Here is a 17375-nt window from a genome sequence, read left to right as displayed (position 1 = left end):
GCCGGACCCATCAGTCAGTACGTGTAGGTGTGTGCACACATACTGCTCCAACATGTTGTTGAAATGCTGACTGCTGCTAAGACGTTCCATATCAGCTGGTGGTGCTGGTTGTTGTGGCATGCTGACAAAGCTTTTCCACATTTCGGCCATGCTAACCCTGCCTTCTGAGGTTCTGGTGGTGCCCCAGCTCCATTGGCGACCTCTTCCTCCTCCTCAGCCTTCGCCTTGTAATGGGGATCCAGCAGGGTGGCCACCCAGTAATCAGCACAAGTTAGAATGTGGGCAACTCTGCGGTCGTTGCGGAGACACTGCAGCATGTAATCTCTCATGTGTGCCAGGCTGCCCAGAGGCAACGACAAGCTGTCCTCTGTGGGAGGTGTATCGTCTGTGTCCTCTGTATCCCCCCAGCCACGCACCAGTGATGGCCATGAGCTGGTTTGGGTGCCACCCTGCTGTGAACATGGTTCCTCCTCCTCAGGGCCGTTTCTAGGGGCGGGCGGGACGGGCGGCCACCCGGGGCGCTGTCAGAAGGGGGGCGTCAGAAGGTGGTGACGTCTAATCATACTGCCAGCCCTGCGGTCCGGCACTCAGCAGCCTGAAGACATCATAAGAAGACTCCTCCTCCCAGCCTGCTCCTGATCAGAGGAGCCGACATTGCAGTAAGAACTGCTGGTCACTGCCCCCCTCCCCCACGGCTAGCTGGTGCCCTGTTAACCCTTACCCTCTTATTTACACAGCTGCTGGTGTAAATGATGCAGCTATGTAGTCTGGACTGGGGTCGGAGGGGGAGGGTTGTCAGGAGAGGCAGTGTTACTAGCTGCAGGACTGCCCTTCCACTGCATGATGGAGCCCCAGGAATCCTGCATAAAAGTGAGTGCACATGTGATGTGTACTATGTGCCTGTATGTAGTAACATGTATGATGTGTACTATGTGCCTGTATGTAATAACATGTGTGATGTGTACTATGTGCCTGTATGTAATAACATGTGTGATGTGTACTATGTGCCTGCATGTAGTAACATGTGTGATGTGTACTATGTGCCTGTATGTAATAACATGTGTGATGTGTACTATGTGCCTGTATGTAATAACATGTGTGATGTGTACTATGTGCCTGTATGTAATAACATGTGTGATGTGTACTATGTGCCTGTATGTAATAACATGTGTGATGTGTACTATGTGCCTGTATGTAATAACATGTGTGATGTGTACTATGTGCCTGTATGTAATAACATGTGTGATGTGTAATATGTGCCTGTATGTGATAACATGTGTGATGTGTACTATATGCCTGTATGTAATAACATGTGTGATGTGTACTATATGCCTGTATGTAATAACATGTGTGATGTGTACTATGTGCCTGCCTGTTACCGCCCGCCCCGAGCAGTGCTGATGCCTGCTGTGAGGTGAGTGATGGTCGGGGGGGGGGCATTAATTACAATGGGGGGGCATTAACTACAATGGGGGGACATTAATTACAATGGGGGGGGCATTAACTACAATGGGGGCATTAATTAGAATGGGGGGGCATTAATTACAATGGGGGGGCATTAACTACAATGGGGGGGCCACTGTGGGAGACATGAAAATGGGGGCCACTGTCACTGTGGGGGACATTAGGTTTAATAAGGATCACTATGGACATTATTTAGAATGGAGGCTGCTGTGGGTGTCATTATAACTGTATAATGTCTGATAGGGCTAGTCCTGAGCTGAGTTATATTACCCTGCCCTGTATAATAATGTACCCATCCCTGATACCCCTTAGTTATATTACCCCGCTGGAGTAATATAACTAAGGGGTATCAGGGTACATTATTATACAGGGCAGGGTAATATAACTCAGGACTAGGCCTATCAGACATTATACAGTTATAATGACACCCACAGCAGCCTCCATTCTAAATAATGTCCATAGTGATCCTTGTTAAAAATAATGTCCCCCCACAGGCAGGCAGTGCGGGCGGCGGCGCTCACTCACTGTACCTCACGCACTGCGTGACATACAGTAGTGAGGTGAGCACCGCCGCCCGCACTGCCTGCCTGTTACCGCCCGCCCGGAGCAGTGCTGAGAAAGAAGCCTGCTGTGAGTGAGAGCCTGAGTCTGTGGGACAGTGGGTCACTGTGACCGTCCGTGCAATGTGGTTCCACATTTTTTACAATGGGGAGACACTTATTTCATCGAGCAGTTTTGAGGGGGGGGGGGGAGTTTTTTTGACACTCGCCCTGAGAGAAATTTTAGCTAGAAACTGCACTGCTCCTCCTCCTCCACCTCATCATCCTCCAGAACTGTGCCCTGGCTGGAAAATTGTGTACCTGGCGTATGTTGATGCAGGAACCCTCCCTCGGAGCCACTTGTGAATGACTGGCCTGAAACCATTGTAAATGATCCCTCTTCCTCCTCATCCTGTGCCACATCCTCTTCCATCATCGCCCAAAGCATTTTTTCAAGGAGACATAGAAGTGGGAAAGTAATGCTGAGAATGGCATCATCAGCACTGGCCATGTTGGTGGAGTACTCGAAACAGCGCAACAAGGCACACAGGTCTCGCATGGAGGCCTACTTAATGGAGGTGAAGTGGTGTTGTTGACGGAGCGACTCACCCGTGCGTGCTGCAGCTAAAACTCCACTATCGTCTGCTGCTGCTTGCACAGTCTGGCCAGCATGAACAAGGTGGAGTTCCACCTTGTGGGCACGTCTCATATGAGGCGGTGAGCGGGAAGGCCGAAGTTACGCTGCAGCGCTGACAGGCGAGCAGCAGCAGGGTGAAAACGACAAAAGCGCGCACATACGACCCGCACTTTCTGCAGCAGCTCTGACATATTGGGGTAATTTTTCAGGAATTTCTGCACCACCAAATTTAGCACATACGCCAGTCAAGGAAAGTGTGTCAAACCGGCTAGTCCCAGAGCTGCAACGAGATTTCGCCCATTATCGCACACCACCTGGCCGGGCTTGAGGCTGACTGGCACCAACCACTCATCGGTCTGTTGTTCCATGCCCGTCCACAGCTCCTGCATGGTGTGGGGTTTGTCCCCCAAACAGATAAGTTTTAAAACTGCCTGCTGTTGTTTACCCCTTGCTAAGCTGAAGTTGGTGGTGAAGGTGTTACGCTGACCGGATGAGAAGGCGGTAGAGGATGAGGAAGCAGCAGTAGGCAAAGAGAAACACCCTGCAATCCTTGGTGGTGAAAAGACATGTGCCAAACTGCTATCCGCCTCAGGCCCAGCCACCACTGCATTTACCCAGTGTGCTGTTACGGAGATATAACGTCCCTGACCGTGCTTACTGGTCCACGTATCCGTAGTTATGTGGACCTTGCCGCAGATGGCGTTGCGCAGTGCACACCTGATTTTGTCCCCCACTTGGTTGTGCAGGGAAGGTATGGCTCGTCTGGAAAAGTAGTGGCGGCTGGGCACAACGTACTGTGGGACAGCCACCGCCATCAGATTCTTAAAACTGTCCATGCCTGCCAGACGTAGTTACAACATTTCAAAGGCCAGGGATTTGGAAATGCTGGCATTCAGGGCCAGGGATCGCGGGTGGGTAGGGGGGTTCTTCCCTGTTTCGCTCCAGTGTTTGGGAGATAGACAGCTGAACGCTTCCATGGGACATTGTGGAGATGCTTGGTGACCGAAGTGGTGGCGTTGCTGCCACATCCTCTGTTTTCTGGATGGCAGATGCCACTGTCACTCCAGAGGGAGATGAAGAGGCCTAGACTGCAGCAGAAGAGGAAGAAGGAGGAGCCAGAGACCTTTCTTGGTATTTGAGGTGTCTACTCCACTGCAGCTCATGCTTTGCACTTAGATGCCTGGTCATGCAGGTTGTGCTCAGGTTTAGAACGTTTATGCCTCACTTCAGGCTCTGATTGCACAGCATGCAAACCACTCGTGTCTTGTCGTCAGCACATTTTCTGAAGAACTGCGATGCCAGGGAACTCCTTGGAGCTGGCTTTGGTGTGATTGGTCCCTTGGTGCGGTGGGCATTAGCAGGCGTACTTTCTAGGGGATGGCCACTTTGCTTTTGCACCCTGCTCCCTCTTTTGCTGTGCTGGTGGCTCTGTGCGACCACCGCCTCTTCCTCTGATTTACACAGGTCACTTGCATGACCTTGATTCCATGTATGGTCGAGGACCTCATCGTCCTCCACATCATCTTACATCCAGTCTTCACCCCTGCCCTCCTTGTCAGTCTGCAGGCTGCAGAAAGCCGCATCGGTGTTCACCTGTGTTTTGTCATCATCCGAGACGTGCTGCGGTGGTCCTCCCATGTACTCATCCTGAAACATAAGTGGTTGGGCATCGGTGCACTCAATCTCTTTCACTTCTGGGGCAGGGCTATGTGGATGGCCCTGGGAAACCCTGCCAGCAGAGTCATCAAAAAGTAGATGAGACTTCTGCAGGACTTGGGGCTCAGACTGCTTGGCTGATTTGCAAGGGGGTGAGGTAAAAGACTGATTTCCATGGGCTGCAGGTGCCAACTCTGATCTTTCAGCAGGGGACTGGGTGGGAGACAATGTGAAGGAACTGGAGGCACTGTCAGCCACCCAATCTACTATCGCCTGTACTTGTTCAGGCCTCACCATTCGTAGAGCCGCATTCGGCCCTACCAAATAACTCTGAAGGTTCTGTTGCCTACTCGCACCTGAGGAAGGTGTTTCACTTGGGCGTGTAGCTGGCAGAGATCGACTACATCCTCTACCTGCAAGAGGAACTCCACCAACACCAGCAGCACCACGACCAGGTCCACATCCTCATTTTTTGTGGTCACCCACCGAAGTAACAGACATTTTTACTAAATTAAGTTTCTTGTAAACAATGCAGAGCAGGTTTTTTTTGACGGCCAAAATGGGTTAATGTCACCCAACAATGGAACTCACAAATTTTAGAAATTTAGGTCCCTGTCACCTAGGCAGAGCAGGAGTTTTTGGACGGAAAAAATGGGTTAATGTCACCCACCAATGGAACAGACGAGTTTTTTTTTTAACTTATTGCCCGGTCTGCTATGCAGTGCAGGCAGCAAAGGTACTTTATTGACAAAAAACAGTTTTTTTCTCACACACAATGAAACAGATGGATTTAACTGTATTTCTTTAACTACCAGAAATGCAGCACAGGGAAAAAAGGTACTTTATACTTTGTACTTTTTTTTTTACTCTAAATGAAACAGATGGATTTAACTGAGATTATATTTCACTCTCACAAATGAAGCACAGGGGTTTTTTACATAAAAAATTGTGGATATGTCACCCCTACAATGGAACAGATGGATTTGCTGAATTTATGTGCCTGCCTGTCACATGTGCAGGCCTCAGAGGTACTTTCCAACCAAAAATGGGAATTTGATGCCCAAAAATGTAACAGCGTTATTTAATGGTTTTATTTGACTGACAGGAACGCAGCGTAGGCCGCAAATGTACTTTATAGCAACAAAAAATTTAACTGCAGTATTTGGCGGTTTTATTGGACTGTCAGAAATGCAGCACAGGGCAAAAAGGTACTTTATTGCCCCCAAAAAAGTTTTTTTTTAACCATAAATGAAACAGATGGATTTAACTGAGATTATATTTCAATCTCACAAATTAAGTACAGGGGTTTTATTCTTAAGAATTTGTGGCTATGTCACCCCTACAATAGAACAGATGGATTTGCTGAATTTATGTGCCTGCCTGTCACATATGCAGTGCAGGCCTCAGAGGTACTTTTTCAACTAAAAAATTCAATATATCACCCCAAAATGAAACTGACAGATTTAACTGATTATATTTCACTCTCAGAAATGCAGCACAGGTATTCTTTACAGAAAAAAATGGGATATGTCACCCCCTGGGTCCCTGAACTCACAGACTGTATTATTTTCCCTTTCCCTGCCACATATGCAGTGCAGGTGCCCTGCAGCCTTTCAACAACCGCCATTAAATCGCCGAACAATGAACTGGAACTTTTACGAAAATGTGCGGGTTCGGATCCGGGTACTAAAAAAACTAAAGTTCGGTACATTCCCGAACTAAACTACAGTTGAGCGAACCCGAACTGTAAACACCTTCTTTTTTTAGTGAATTGTTTTTTTTTACAGCTGTTTTTACATGTTATCTGCAGGCCAGTTAGGATAATAAAAAACATGGAACATCAGGGTCACTATTGTAGGGATGCACAGGTGCCATTTAAACTTGGGACCAGGAGTCTGAAGGCCACTAAAAGATCCCTCAGACCCTTTTAAGGTGAAAGGAGAGATAAGTGAAGCTATCAAAAATTTAATTTGCCTGCCTCTCCCAAATTCGCAAACAAATTAAATTTGTTATGAATTACTTTGTCACGAATCACATTCCATTGTATGTAGCGGACGTAATGAAAAGGAAGGGTGATTATGTTGCCTCCAGTCATTGAACCACTCAGATGCCCTGTTCAACACTGATTGTGGAATTTGACGGTCACATTGATGCCTTTCAGGGGTTAATCAGGGGTAAAAAGTAGAGATGAGCATTCAAAAATTCAATTAGAGCGGTTTGCCGAATTTTCCAAAAAGAATTGATTCGATCCGAATTTATTCGTGATGAATAGCATTACAAAAAACAATTTCCCGGCTGCAGAGAGCCTGTATATTGGTGTAGAACATTGTGCATTGCAGAAACATGCATAGGTATTCCGCTGTGATAGTGAAACAGTTACTTTGCGTCCATATGACAGGCAGTTGACTGGCATCACTCTTAGAATTACTTCACACTTCACTTATTTGGTCAGTTAAGGGGCCAAAACTGAGCAAAAAACTCGAGTGTGAACTCAGCCTTACAGGTCAATGTTAGCGTCAGGTATAAAGAACTGTGCAGAGGCCTAAGATTCTACAATAGAGTGAAAGAGTGCACTTATTTTACACTGTCAGCTGATTCCATATACTGTAGATTTCTACAGAACCTGTTCTGTTACATGCTGATACAAATAGTGCCCCCATGAAAGAGTGGAAAGGGTGTCAGCTAGAGATGAGCGAATTTCTCAAAAATTTGATTCGGTCGTTTTGCAGAATTTTCCAAAAAGATTCAATTCAATATGAATTTATTTGTGGCGAATCATGTTAAAAAAAAACCCTGCTATTTTCAGGCTGCAGAGAGCCAGTATAGTGCTGTAGAACACTGTGCCTTGCAGAAACACTCATAGGGAGTCTGTTGTGGTAGTGAAACATGTAAGTCAGTATGACACGCAGATGATAGCCATCGTTCTTAGAATCACTGCACAATTCACTTATTTGGGCAGTTATGGGGTTAAAACTGATGAAATGACTAAAGTGTGAACTCAGCCTTACAGGTCAATGTTAGCGCCAGGTATAAGCGCGAGGTATAAAGAACTGCTCAGAGGCCCAAGATCCTACTATAGCGTGAAAGAGCGCACTCCTTTTACACCACCGTCAGCTGATTCAACATAGATTTCTACAGAACCTGTTCTATTAAACACTGATGCAAGTAGAGCCCCCATGACAGAGTGGAGAGGTTGTCAGCAGTAAGTTTGTGTTGACGTCACAGATTATTTTGCCCTTCCTCTGATCCGTCAGAAAAATAACCCCCAAAAAACGGATCCTGTCTGTTGAGTATCTGCCTTAACTCTGTCTACATTTGGTCGGTAATCTATCAGTATTACTAAAGCCCAAAAAAAAACAAAAAAAAAACAGGAGTGGATCCAAAACAGAGAAGACACGTGAATAGAATATTTGCATGTCTTCTGTGTTTTGTACCCACTCATGCTTTTGACTACCAAATAATAAGCCAATTCTGATGCAAAATAGGGACCATGTCATACAGGCCTTACAGCTGCTACATAGACAGAATCCGTTGTGCGTCTCATGTTTCCTTCCTTCTCACAGATCAGAAGAAGGGTGACATAGTGGTGAGGTGGCAGCGGCATGAGGAGACCACAGAGTGGCCCATTGACAGAGTGGTGGTGTGGCAGCAGAATGGGTAGACCACAAAGTGGCCCAGTGACATAGTGATGAGGTGGCAGAAGCATGAGAAGACCACAGAATGGTGAGGTGGCAGCAGCATGAGGAGACCACAGAGTGGCCCAATGACATAGATAGTGCTGAGGTGGAAGCAGCATGACGATAGCACAGAGTGGCCCAGTGACAGAGTGGTGAGGTGGCAGCAGCATGAGGAGACCACAGAGTGGCCAGTGACATAGTGGTGAGGTGGCAGCAGCATGAAGATACCACCGAGGGGTGAGGTGGCAGCAGCATGAGAAGACCACAGAGTGGCCCAGTGACATAGTGGTGATGTGGAATCAGCATGAGGAGACCACAGAGGTGGTGAGGTGTAGAGTTGAGCGGACACCTGGATGTTCGGGTTCAACGGGTTTGGCCGAACTTCAGAAAAAAGTTCGAGTTCGGGACCCGAACTTGACCCCGACCCCGAACCCCATTGAAGTCAATAGGGACCCGAACTTTTGAGCACTAAAATGGCTGTAAAAATGTCATGGAAAGGGCTAGAGGGCTGCAAATGGCATAAAAATGTGGTTAAGAGCATGGCAAGTGCTCTGCAAACAAATGTGGATAGGGAAATGACTTTAACCACCTCAGGACCGCCTAATGCAGGGATGCGTCCTGCGGGCGGTCGATCTGTTCCTCTTGGATGCATCGGCGCGTCATCTCGCGAGACGCGAGATTTCCTGTGAACGCGCGCACACAGGAGCATGCGTTCACAGGATCGGGAGGTAAACGAGTGGATCTACAGCCTGCCAGCGGCGATCATTCGCTGGCAGGCTGTAGATGCGATGTTTTTAACCCCAAAAAGGTATATTAGATGCTGTTTTGTTAACAGCGTCTAATATACCTGCTACCTGGTCCTCTGGTGGTCCCTTTTGCTTGGATCGACCACCAGAGGACACAGGTAGCTCTGTAAGTAGCACCAAACACCACTACACTACACCCCCCCTGTCACTTATTAACCCCTGATTACCCCATATTAAACTCCCTGATCACCCCCATGTAAGGCTCCATTCAGACGTCCGTATGTGTTTTGCGGATCCGCTAATTCACAGATCCGCGGATCCACGGATCCGCAAAACACATACAGACGTCTGAATGGAGCCTTACAGGGGGGTGATCAATGACAGGAGGGTGATCACCCCAAATAGACTCCCTGATCACCCCCCTGTCATTGATCACCCCCCTGTAAGGCTCCATTCAGACGTCCGTATGTGTTTTGCAGATCCGCGGATCCGCTAAACACATACGGACTTCTGAATGGAGCCTTACAGGGGGGTGATCAATGACAGGGGGGTGATCAATCCGCAAAACACGGACACCGCGGATCCGCAAAACACGGACACCGGCAATGTGCTTTCCGCAATTTGCGGATCCGCACATTGCCAGAACTATATAGAAAATGCCTTTTCTTGTCCGCAATTGCGGACAAGAATAGGACATGTTCTATAGGCTCTACAAAAAACGCAGTGTTCGCCCGATCAGGCCTGATCTTGTGCGCACACTTGCGTTCAGTCCGCCCGACCGCAGTGACTGAAATTATTTTTTTCTGATCACTGCAAAAACACAGTAAAATCGCTGCGGCGCTATAAAGATCACTTTTGATGGGCATGGCGAGTTCATAGAAGATTATTTTTTTTTTGGCACAAGTTAGCGGAAATTTATTTATTTTTTGTTTTTTCTTACAAAGTCTCATATTCCACTAACCATACCCCTCACGGAATCCAAATCTTTACGATTTCACAGGGCATTTTTTTTTTTTTTTTTTTTTAGTTCAACATTTTTATTGAAATTTTTTTGTTTAAAGATCAGCAGAGCATGACAATACATAAACAATTTGAGGTGGACGCAGCCACCGAAGACAGGTATTATTCCATTAATAAAAATTTCCATTTCTATGGGAGACATGGCTTAACAGTGACATAAGTACATCGCAAATCAGGACCAAAACTGGTAACATTGGCAACGTATTATCCATGCAATTTGGCCAAATGCACTTCGGATTTATTATCTTCATTAATCCGTACACTGCCTAAGGTACTCACGGCATCACCAGGTATGGTCTGAGTAAAAATTTTTAGCTTTTATTAGGTATTAAGAATCTTCAATTGAACACAAAAACCATAGGCAACAAATATTGAACACGGGTCTGTCCAATCAGGAGGCTTAGCTACAGGAGGGACCTATAGGATGGGGTCTCAAAAGGATATATCTGACCACTACCTCTCATAAGGGGCCTGAATTTTGAGGATCGTTTACTGGGAGAACTTCGGGTGAACCATCCAGGGGTTCCAGGTACATCTATATTTCACAGGGGAGAGCATTGAGGGCGGAATCATCCTCTCATAACGACATGTGTTATTTAGCTCAGCTACCACCTCTGAAAAATCAGGAGGAGTCGCTTTTTTCCAGTGGCGGGTTATAACTAGTCCCGCTATGGGTCTATATGACGGGTGTAAGCGCTCAATGCCTAGAAATAAAAGAGCAATTTCTGGAGATGGGTGGATGTCATGACCAGATAGTTCACGCAACAATGCAAACACTTGCCTCCAGAAACTAGTGACAACTGGGCATGCCCACAAAACATGGAGCAAAGAGCCTATGTTTCCACAGCCCCTCCAACACAGGGGAGAGGATGTAGGGTAGATGATGTGTAGCCTTTTGGGCGTAAAGTACCAGTTTAAAAGCGTCTTAACACTGGCCTCATAATGTGTGACACATTTAAAATTAGAGGCTAAAAACCCTATTGCGGAGGACCAGTCAATCTCAGAAAATGTACTGCCCAGCTCCCGTTCCCACTTCTGGATTGGTTTGGATTTGGCAAATTTAGATTTATCACCCATGTACTCGTATATACGCCCTGTCGCCCCTTTTTTCAACAAGCTCCGGGAACAGTAAAGTTGAAGGATCCCTGCATGTGTAGGAGGGGGCCTAGTAATGATAGATGCCAGTAGGTGTTTAACCTTGAGATAGTTGAATATTTCACTAGCCGAAAGCTGGAACATCTGTTGGGCAGTGGTGAACGGGAGGACTCCCTCAGAACAAACGAGTTGAGAGACCCTCTCGATCCCCTGATCACGCCAACTTCGAAGACTGATGTCCCTCAAAATCCATTCCAGAGAGCGAGTGTCTAAGTGGGAGAATAGGGTGTCAGTAGAGTCTGCGTATGTGTTGTGAAACTGTAACCAGAGCTTCCCTACATGCTTCACGGTCCGCAGGGAAACATCAGGAACCTTCCAGCTCCATAATATGCCAATCAACAAGTCCCTTAAGGAGCCCTCCTTAATTGAGTGGGATTCAATTTGGTACCAAGCTTTATTACAATCTTTGTCCCACCATTCCCTAGCAAGTGACAGACTAATGGCTCTACAGGGAGTGCAGAATTATTAGGCAAGTTGTATTTTTGAGGATTAATTTTATTATTGAACAACAGCCATGTTCTCAATGAACCCAAAAAACTCATTATTATCAAAGCTGAATATTTTTGGAAGTAGTTTTTAGTTTGTTTTTAGTTTTAGCTATTTTAGGGGGATATCTGTGTGTGCAGGTGACTATTACTGTGCATAATTATTAGGCAACTTAACAAAAAAGAAATATATACCCATTTCAATTATTTATTTTTACCAGTGAAACCAATATAACATCTCAACATTCACAAATATACATTTCTGACATTCAAAAACAAAACAAAAACAAATCAGTGACCAATATAGCCACCTTTCTTTGCAAGGACACTCAAAAGCCTGCCATCCATGGATTCTGTCAGTGTTTTGATCTGTTCACCATCAACATTGCGTGCAGCAGCAACCACAGCCTCCCAGACACTGTTCAGAGAGGTGTACTGTTTTCCCTCCTTGTAAATCTCACATTTGATGATAGACCACAGGTTCTCAATGGGGTTCAGATCAGGTGAACAAGGAGGCCATGTCATTAGATTTTCTTCTTTCATACCCTTTCTTGCCAGCCACGCTGTGGAGTACTTGGACGCGTGTGATGGAGCATTGTCCTGCATGAAAATCATGTTTTTCTTGAAGGATGCAGACTTCTTCCTGTACCACTGCTTGAAGAAGGTGTCTTCCAGAAACTAGCAGTAGGACTGGGAGTTGAGCTTGACTCCATCCTCAACCCGAAAAGGCCCCACAAGCTCATCTTTGATGATACCAGCCCAAACCAGTACTCCACCTCCACCTTGCTGGCGTCTGAGTCGGACTGGAGCTCTCTGCCCTTTACCAATCCAGCCACGGGTCCATCCATCTGGCCCATCAAGACTCACTCTCATTTCATCAGTCCATAAAACCTTAGAAAAATCAGTCTTGAGATATTTCTTGGCCCAGTCTTGACGTTTCAGCTTGTGTGTCTTGTTCAGTGGTGGTCGTCTTTCAGCCTTTCTTACCTTGGCCATGTCTCTGAGTATTGCACACCTTGTGCTTTTGGGCACTCCAGTGATGTTGCAGCTCTGAAATATGGCCAAACTGGTGGCAAGTGGCATCTTGGCAGCTGCACGCTTGACTTTTCTCAGTTCATGGGCAGTTATTTTGCGCCTTGGTTTTTCCACACGCTTCTTGCGACCCTGTTGACTATTTTGAATGAAACGCTTGATTGTTCGATGATCACGCTTCAGAAGCTTTGCAATTTTAAGAGTGCTGCATCCCTCTGCAAGATATCTCACTATTTTTGACTTTTCTGAGCCTGTCAAGTCCTTCTTTTGACCCATTTTGCCAAAGGAAAGGAAGTTGCCTAATAATTATGCACACCTAATATAGGGTGTTGATGTCATTAGACCACACCCCTTCTCATTACAGAGATGCACATCACCTAATATGCTTAATTGGTAGTAGCCTTTCGAGCCTATACAGCTTGGAGTAAGACAACATGCATAAAGAGGATGATGTGGTCAAAATACTCATTTGTCTAATAATTCTGCACACAGTGTATGGTAATCACTAATGCAAGGTAGTCCCAACCCTTCTGCTCTCTTCCGTAAGAAAAGCTGTTTTTGGGCAATCCTGGGTTTAAACGATTTCCAAACGTATTTGGACAGTATTGTCTGCGCCTTTCGAAAAAGTATATCAGGGACTGGAATAGGGAGAGCTCTAAATATATAAATCAATTTAGGCAATGTCATCATCTGAAACGCTGCCACCCTACCAACCCATGATATCTCCTTCATGGAATAATGAGAGAAATCGGACGACATGGTTTCGAGGAGGGGTTCATAGTAGTGATGAGCAGCAGGGGTAATATTCGAATTTGCGATATTTCGCGAATATTCGCCATATATTCGAGAATTCGCAAATTCATGATCTCCAGGCATTATTTTCTTGATTGCGAAAATTCGCATAAAATTCGCATAAAATGTTCGCATAAAAATTCGCATGAACTGGTATTTAAAAAAAATACGAATATTCGCAATTTACGAATATATTTAGCGATATTCGAAATATTCGCGAATTCTCGAAGTGCCGATATTCGCGATTAAAATTCGCAATTCGAATATTCGTGATCAACACTAGTTCATAGTTCCATTTATACAGGTGAGAGCAAGGGTACGTCAGCTTAATTCCCAAGTATGGAAGTTCCAATTCCTGCCAGTCTAGGGGAAATCGGGATTTTAACACCCCAACATCATCCTGAGGGATATTAAGTAATAGGGCTTAAGATTTGGAATTATAAATTTTATAATATGAAAGTGTGCCAAAATGTGTTATTATGTCAAAAGCCGAGCTTAATGACTGAAGGGGACTTGATAGGGTGAGGATAATATCGTCAGCATATAGCAATATTCTATGATCTCTCCCACCAATATCTACACCTTGAATGAGGGGAGCTTTCCTAATGTGTTGAGCCAAAGGTTCCAGAGCCAGGATGAACAGGATAGGGTGACACAGGGCATCCTTGATGCGAACCTTTGGTAATCTGGAAAGGAGCAGATAGTACCCCGTTAACCCATACCTTAGCCGTGGGGGAGGCATATAAGCTGTAAAAGGCGTTCAATATGCTAGCTTGAAAGCCCATTCTACTAAGGACTGAGAATGCGAACGACCAGTGTCACTGCCAACATAGGGAGGCTGTTTTGCTCAGCATGGTCGAACAAGTTGATCAACCTTCTAGTGTTGTCTGATGATATACGGCCCTTAACAAACCCTGATTCACAGGGCATTTTTTACGCATTTGGATTCCAAACTGGATTCCAAAAAATAATATTCTAGGAACTCGCCATGCCCCTCACAGAATACCTTGGGGTGTCTTCTTTCCAAAATGGGGTCACTTGTGGGGTATTTATACTGCCCTGGCATTTTAGGGGACCTAAAGCGTGAGAAGTAGTTTGGAATCCAAATGCGTAAAAAATGCCCTGTGAAATCGTAAAGATTCTTATTGGATTTTGGGCACCTTTGCGCACCTAGGCTGCAAAAAAGTGTCACACATGTGGTATCGCCGTTCTCAGGAGAAGTAGGGCAATGTGTTTTGGGGTGTATTTTTACATATACCCATACTGTGTGTGAGAAATATCTCTGTAAATTACAACTTTTTAATTATTTTTATACAAAGTTGTCAATTTTTCAGAGATATTTCTCTCACCCAGCATGGGTATATGTAAAAATACACCCCAAAACACATTGTCCTACTTCTCCTGAGTACGGCGATACCACATGTGTGACGCTTTTTTGCAGCCTAAGTGCGTAAAGGGGCCGAAAGTCCAACGAGTACCTTTAGGCTTTACAGGGTTGCTCACAATTTAGCCCCTCCCAAAATGCCAGAACAGTAAACATACCCCACAAATGACCCCATTTCGGAAAGTAGACACCCCAAGGTATTCGCTGAGGGGCATATTGAGTCCATGAAAGATTGAAATTTTTGTCACAAGTTAGCGGAAAGGGAGACTTTGTGAGAAAAAACAAAATAAAATCTATTTCCGCTAACTTGTGCCAAAAAAAAAAAAAACTTCTATGAACTCGCCATGCCCCTCACGGAATACCTTGGGGTGTCTTTATACTTATATCTTTCCAAAATGGGGTCACTTGTGGGGTATTTATACTGCCCTGGCATTTTAGGGGCCCTAAAGCGTGAGAAGAAGTCTGGAATCCAAATGCCTAAAAATGCCCTCCTTAAAGGTACTCATTGGAATTTGGGCCCCTTTGCGCACCTAGGCTGCAAAAAAGTGTCACACATGTGGTATCGCCATACTCAGGAGAAGTAGGGCAATGTGTTTTGGAGTGTCTTTTTACATATACCCATGCTGGGTGAGAGAAATATATCTGTAAAATGACAACTTTGTTTAAAAAAAATTGTATACCCATGAGAGATTGTATACCCATGAGAGATATTTCTCTCACCCAGCATAAGTACATGTAAAAATACACCCCAAAACACATTGCCCTACTTCTTCTGAGTACGGCGATACCACATGTGTGACACTTTTTTGCAGCCTAGGTGCGCAAAGGAGCCCAAATTCCAAAGAGTATCTTTACGATTTCACAGTGCATTTTTTACGCATTTGGATTCCAGACTTCTTCTCACGCTTTAGGGCCCCTAAACTGCCAGGGCAGTATAAATACCCCACAAGTGACCCCATTTTGGAAAGAAGACACCCCAAGGTATTCCGTGAGGGGTATGGTGAGTTCATGTAAAAAAAATTTTTTTTTGTCACAAGTTAGTGGAATACGAGACTTTGTAAGAAAAAATAAATAAAAAAAAAACATTTTCCGCTAACTTGTGCCAAAAAGCAAAATATTCTAGGAACTCACCATGCCCCTCACGGAATACCTTGGGGTGTCTTCTTTCCAAAATGGGATCACTTGTGGGGTATTTATACTGCCCTGGCATTTTAGGGGCCATAAAGCGTGAAAAGTAGTTTGGAATCCAAATGCGTAGAAAATGCCCTGTGAAATCGCAAAGATACTCTTTGGAATTTGGGCCCCTTTGCGCACCTAGGCTGCAAAAAAGTATCACACATATGGTATCGCCGTACTCAGGAGAAGTAGGGCAATGTGTTTTGGGGTGTCTTTTTACATACACCCATGCTGGGTGAGAGAAATATCTCTGTAAAATGACAACTTTGTATAAAAAAATGGGAAAAGTTGTCTTTTACAGAGATATTTCTCTCCCCCAGCATGGGTATATGTAAAAAGACAAAGGTGCCCAAATTCCAAAGAGTATCATTACGATTTCACAGGGCATTTTTTACGCATTTGGATTCCAGACTTCTTCTCACGCTTTAGGGCCCCTAAAATGCCAGGGCAGTATAAATACCCCACAAGTGACCCCATTTTGGAAAGAAGACACCCCAAGGTATTCCGTGAGGGGTATGGTGAGTTCGTGTAAAAAAAAAAAAATTCACAAGTTAGTGGAATATGAGAACTTTCTAATAAGAAAAAAATAAAATAATTTTCCACTAACTTGTGACAAACAATAAAAACTTCCAGGAACTCACTATGCCCATCAGCGAATACCTTAGGGCGTCTACTTTCCGAAATGTGGTCATTTGTGGGGTGTTTCTACTGTCTGGGCATTGTAGAACCTCAGGAAACATGACAGGTGCTCATAAAGTCAGAGCTGCTTCAAAATGTGGAAATTCACATTTTTGTACCATAGTTTGTAAACGCTATAACTTTTGCGCAAACCAATAAATATACACTTATTGCATTTTTTTTTTAATCAAAGACATGTAGAACAATACATTTAGAGAAAAATGTATATAGAAATGTAGAAAGTGAAAAATTTTATTTTTTGGCAAAAATTTAGGTCAATTTTGATTAATAACAAAAAAAGTTAAAATGTCAGCAGCAATGAAATACCACCAAATGAAAGCTCTATTAGTGAGAAGAAAAGGAGGTAAAATTCATTTGGGTGGTAAGTTGTAGGACCGAGCAATAAACCGTGAAAGTAGTGTAGTGCAGAATTGTAAAAAGTGGTCTGGTCATTAAGGGGGTTTAAGCTAGGGGAGCTGAGGTGGTTAAATAACATAAAATAGGTAAAAATAATAATCTTGATCTAGGAGGACGAGGTCCATATGGACTAGGAGGTTGAGGAGGCGGTGGATGTGGCGGTGTAGGTGGAAGCGGCAGTGGAGGAGGAGGTAGCCTACACTGCTTTTTGGTTTTAAATTTTATTTTTAAAATTAGGGTACACCCCAAAACATTGGGAAATATAACCTATGATAACCCCCTCCAGTCATGCTAAACACACGTTCAGACAATACACTGGCTGCAGGGCAGGCCAGCACCTCAGAGGGGTAAAGGGCAAGCTCAGGCCATGTGCCCAATTTGGAGACCCAGAAGTTGCAGGGGCTGACCCCTGTCAGTCATTTCATGTAGGCATGTGCACACTTACTGCCCCACCATGTCGCACGTCCCCGTGATGTTCACGATCCAATTTGATATCTGCTCTATCAACTTTCGATGT

The sequence above is a fragment of the Bufo bufo genome, chromosome 1, assembly GCF_905171765.1.
Source record: "Bufo bufo chromosome 1, aBufBuf1.1, whole genome shotgun sequence".
NCBI classification, from domain to species: Eukaryota; Metazoa; Chordata; class Amphibia; order Anura; family Bufonidae; genus Bufo; species Bufo bufo.
The sequence above is the reverse complement of the archived record's forward strand: the minus strand, read 5'-3'. Positions refer to the sequence as shown.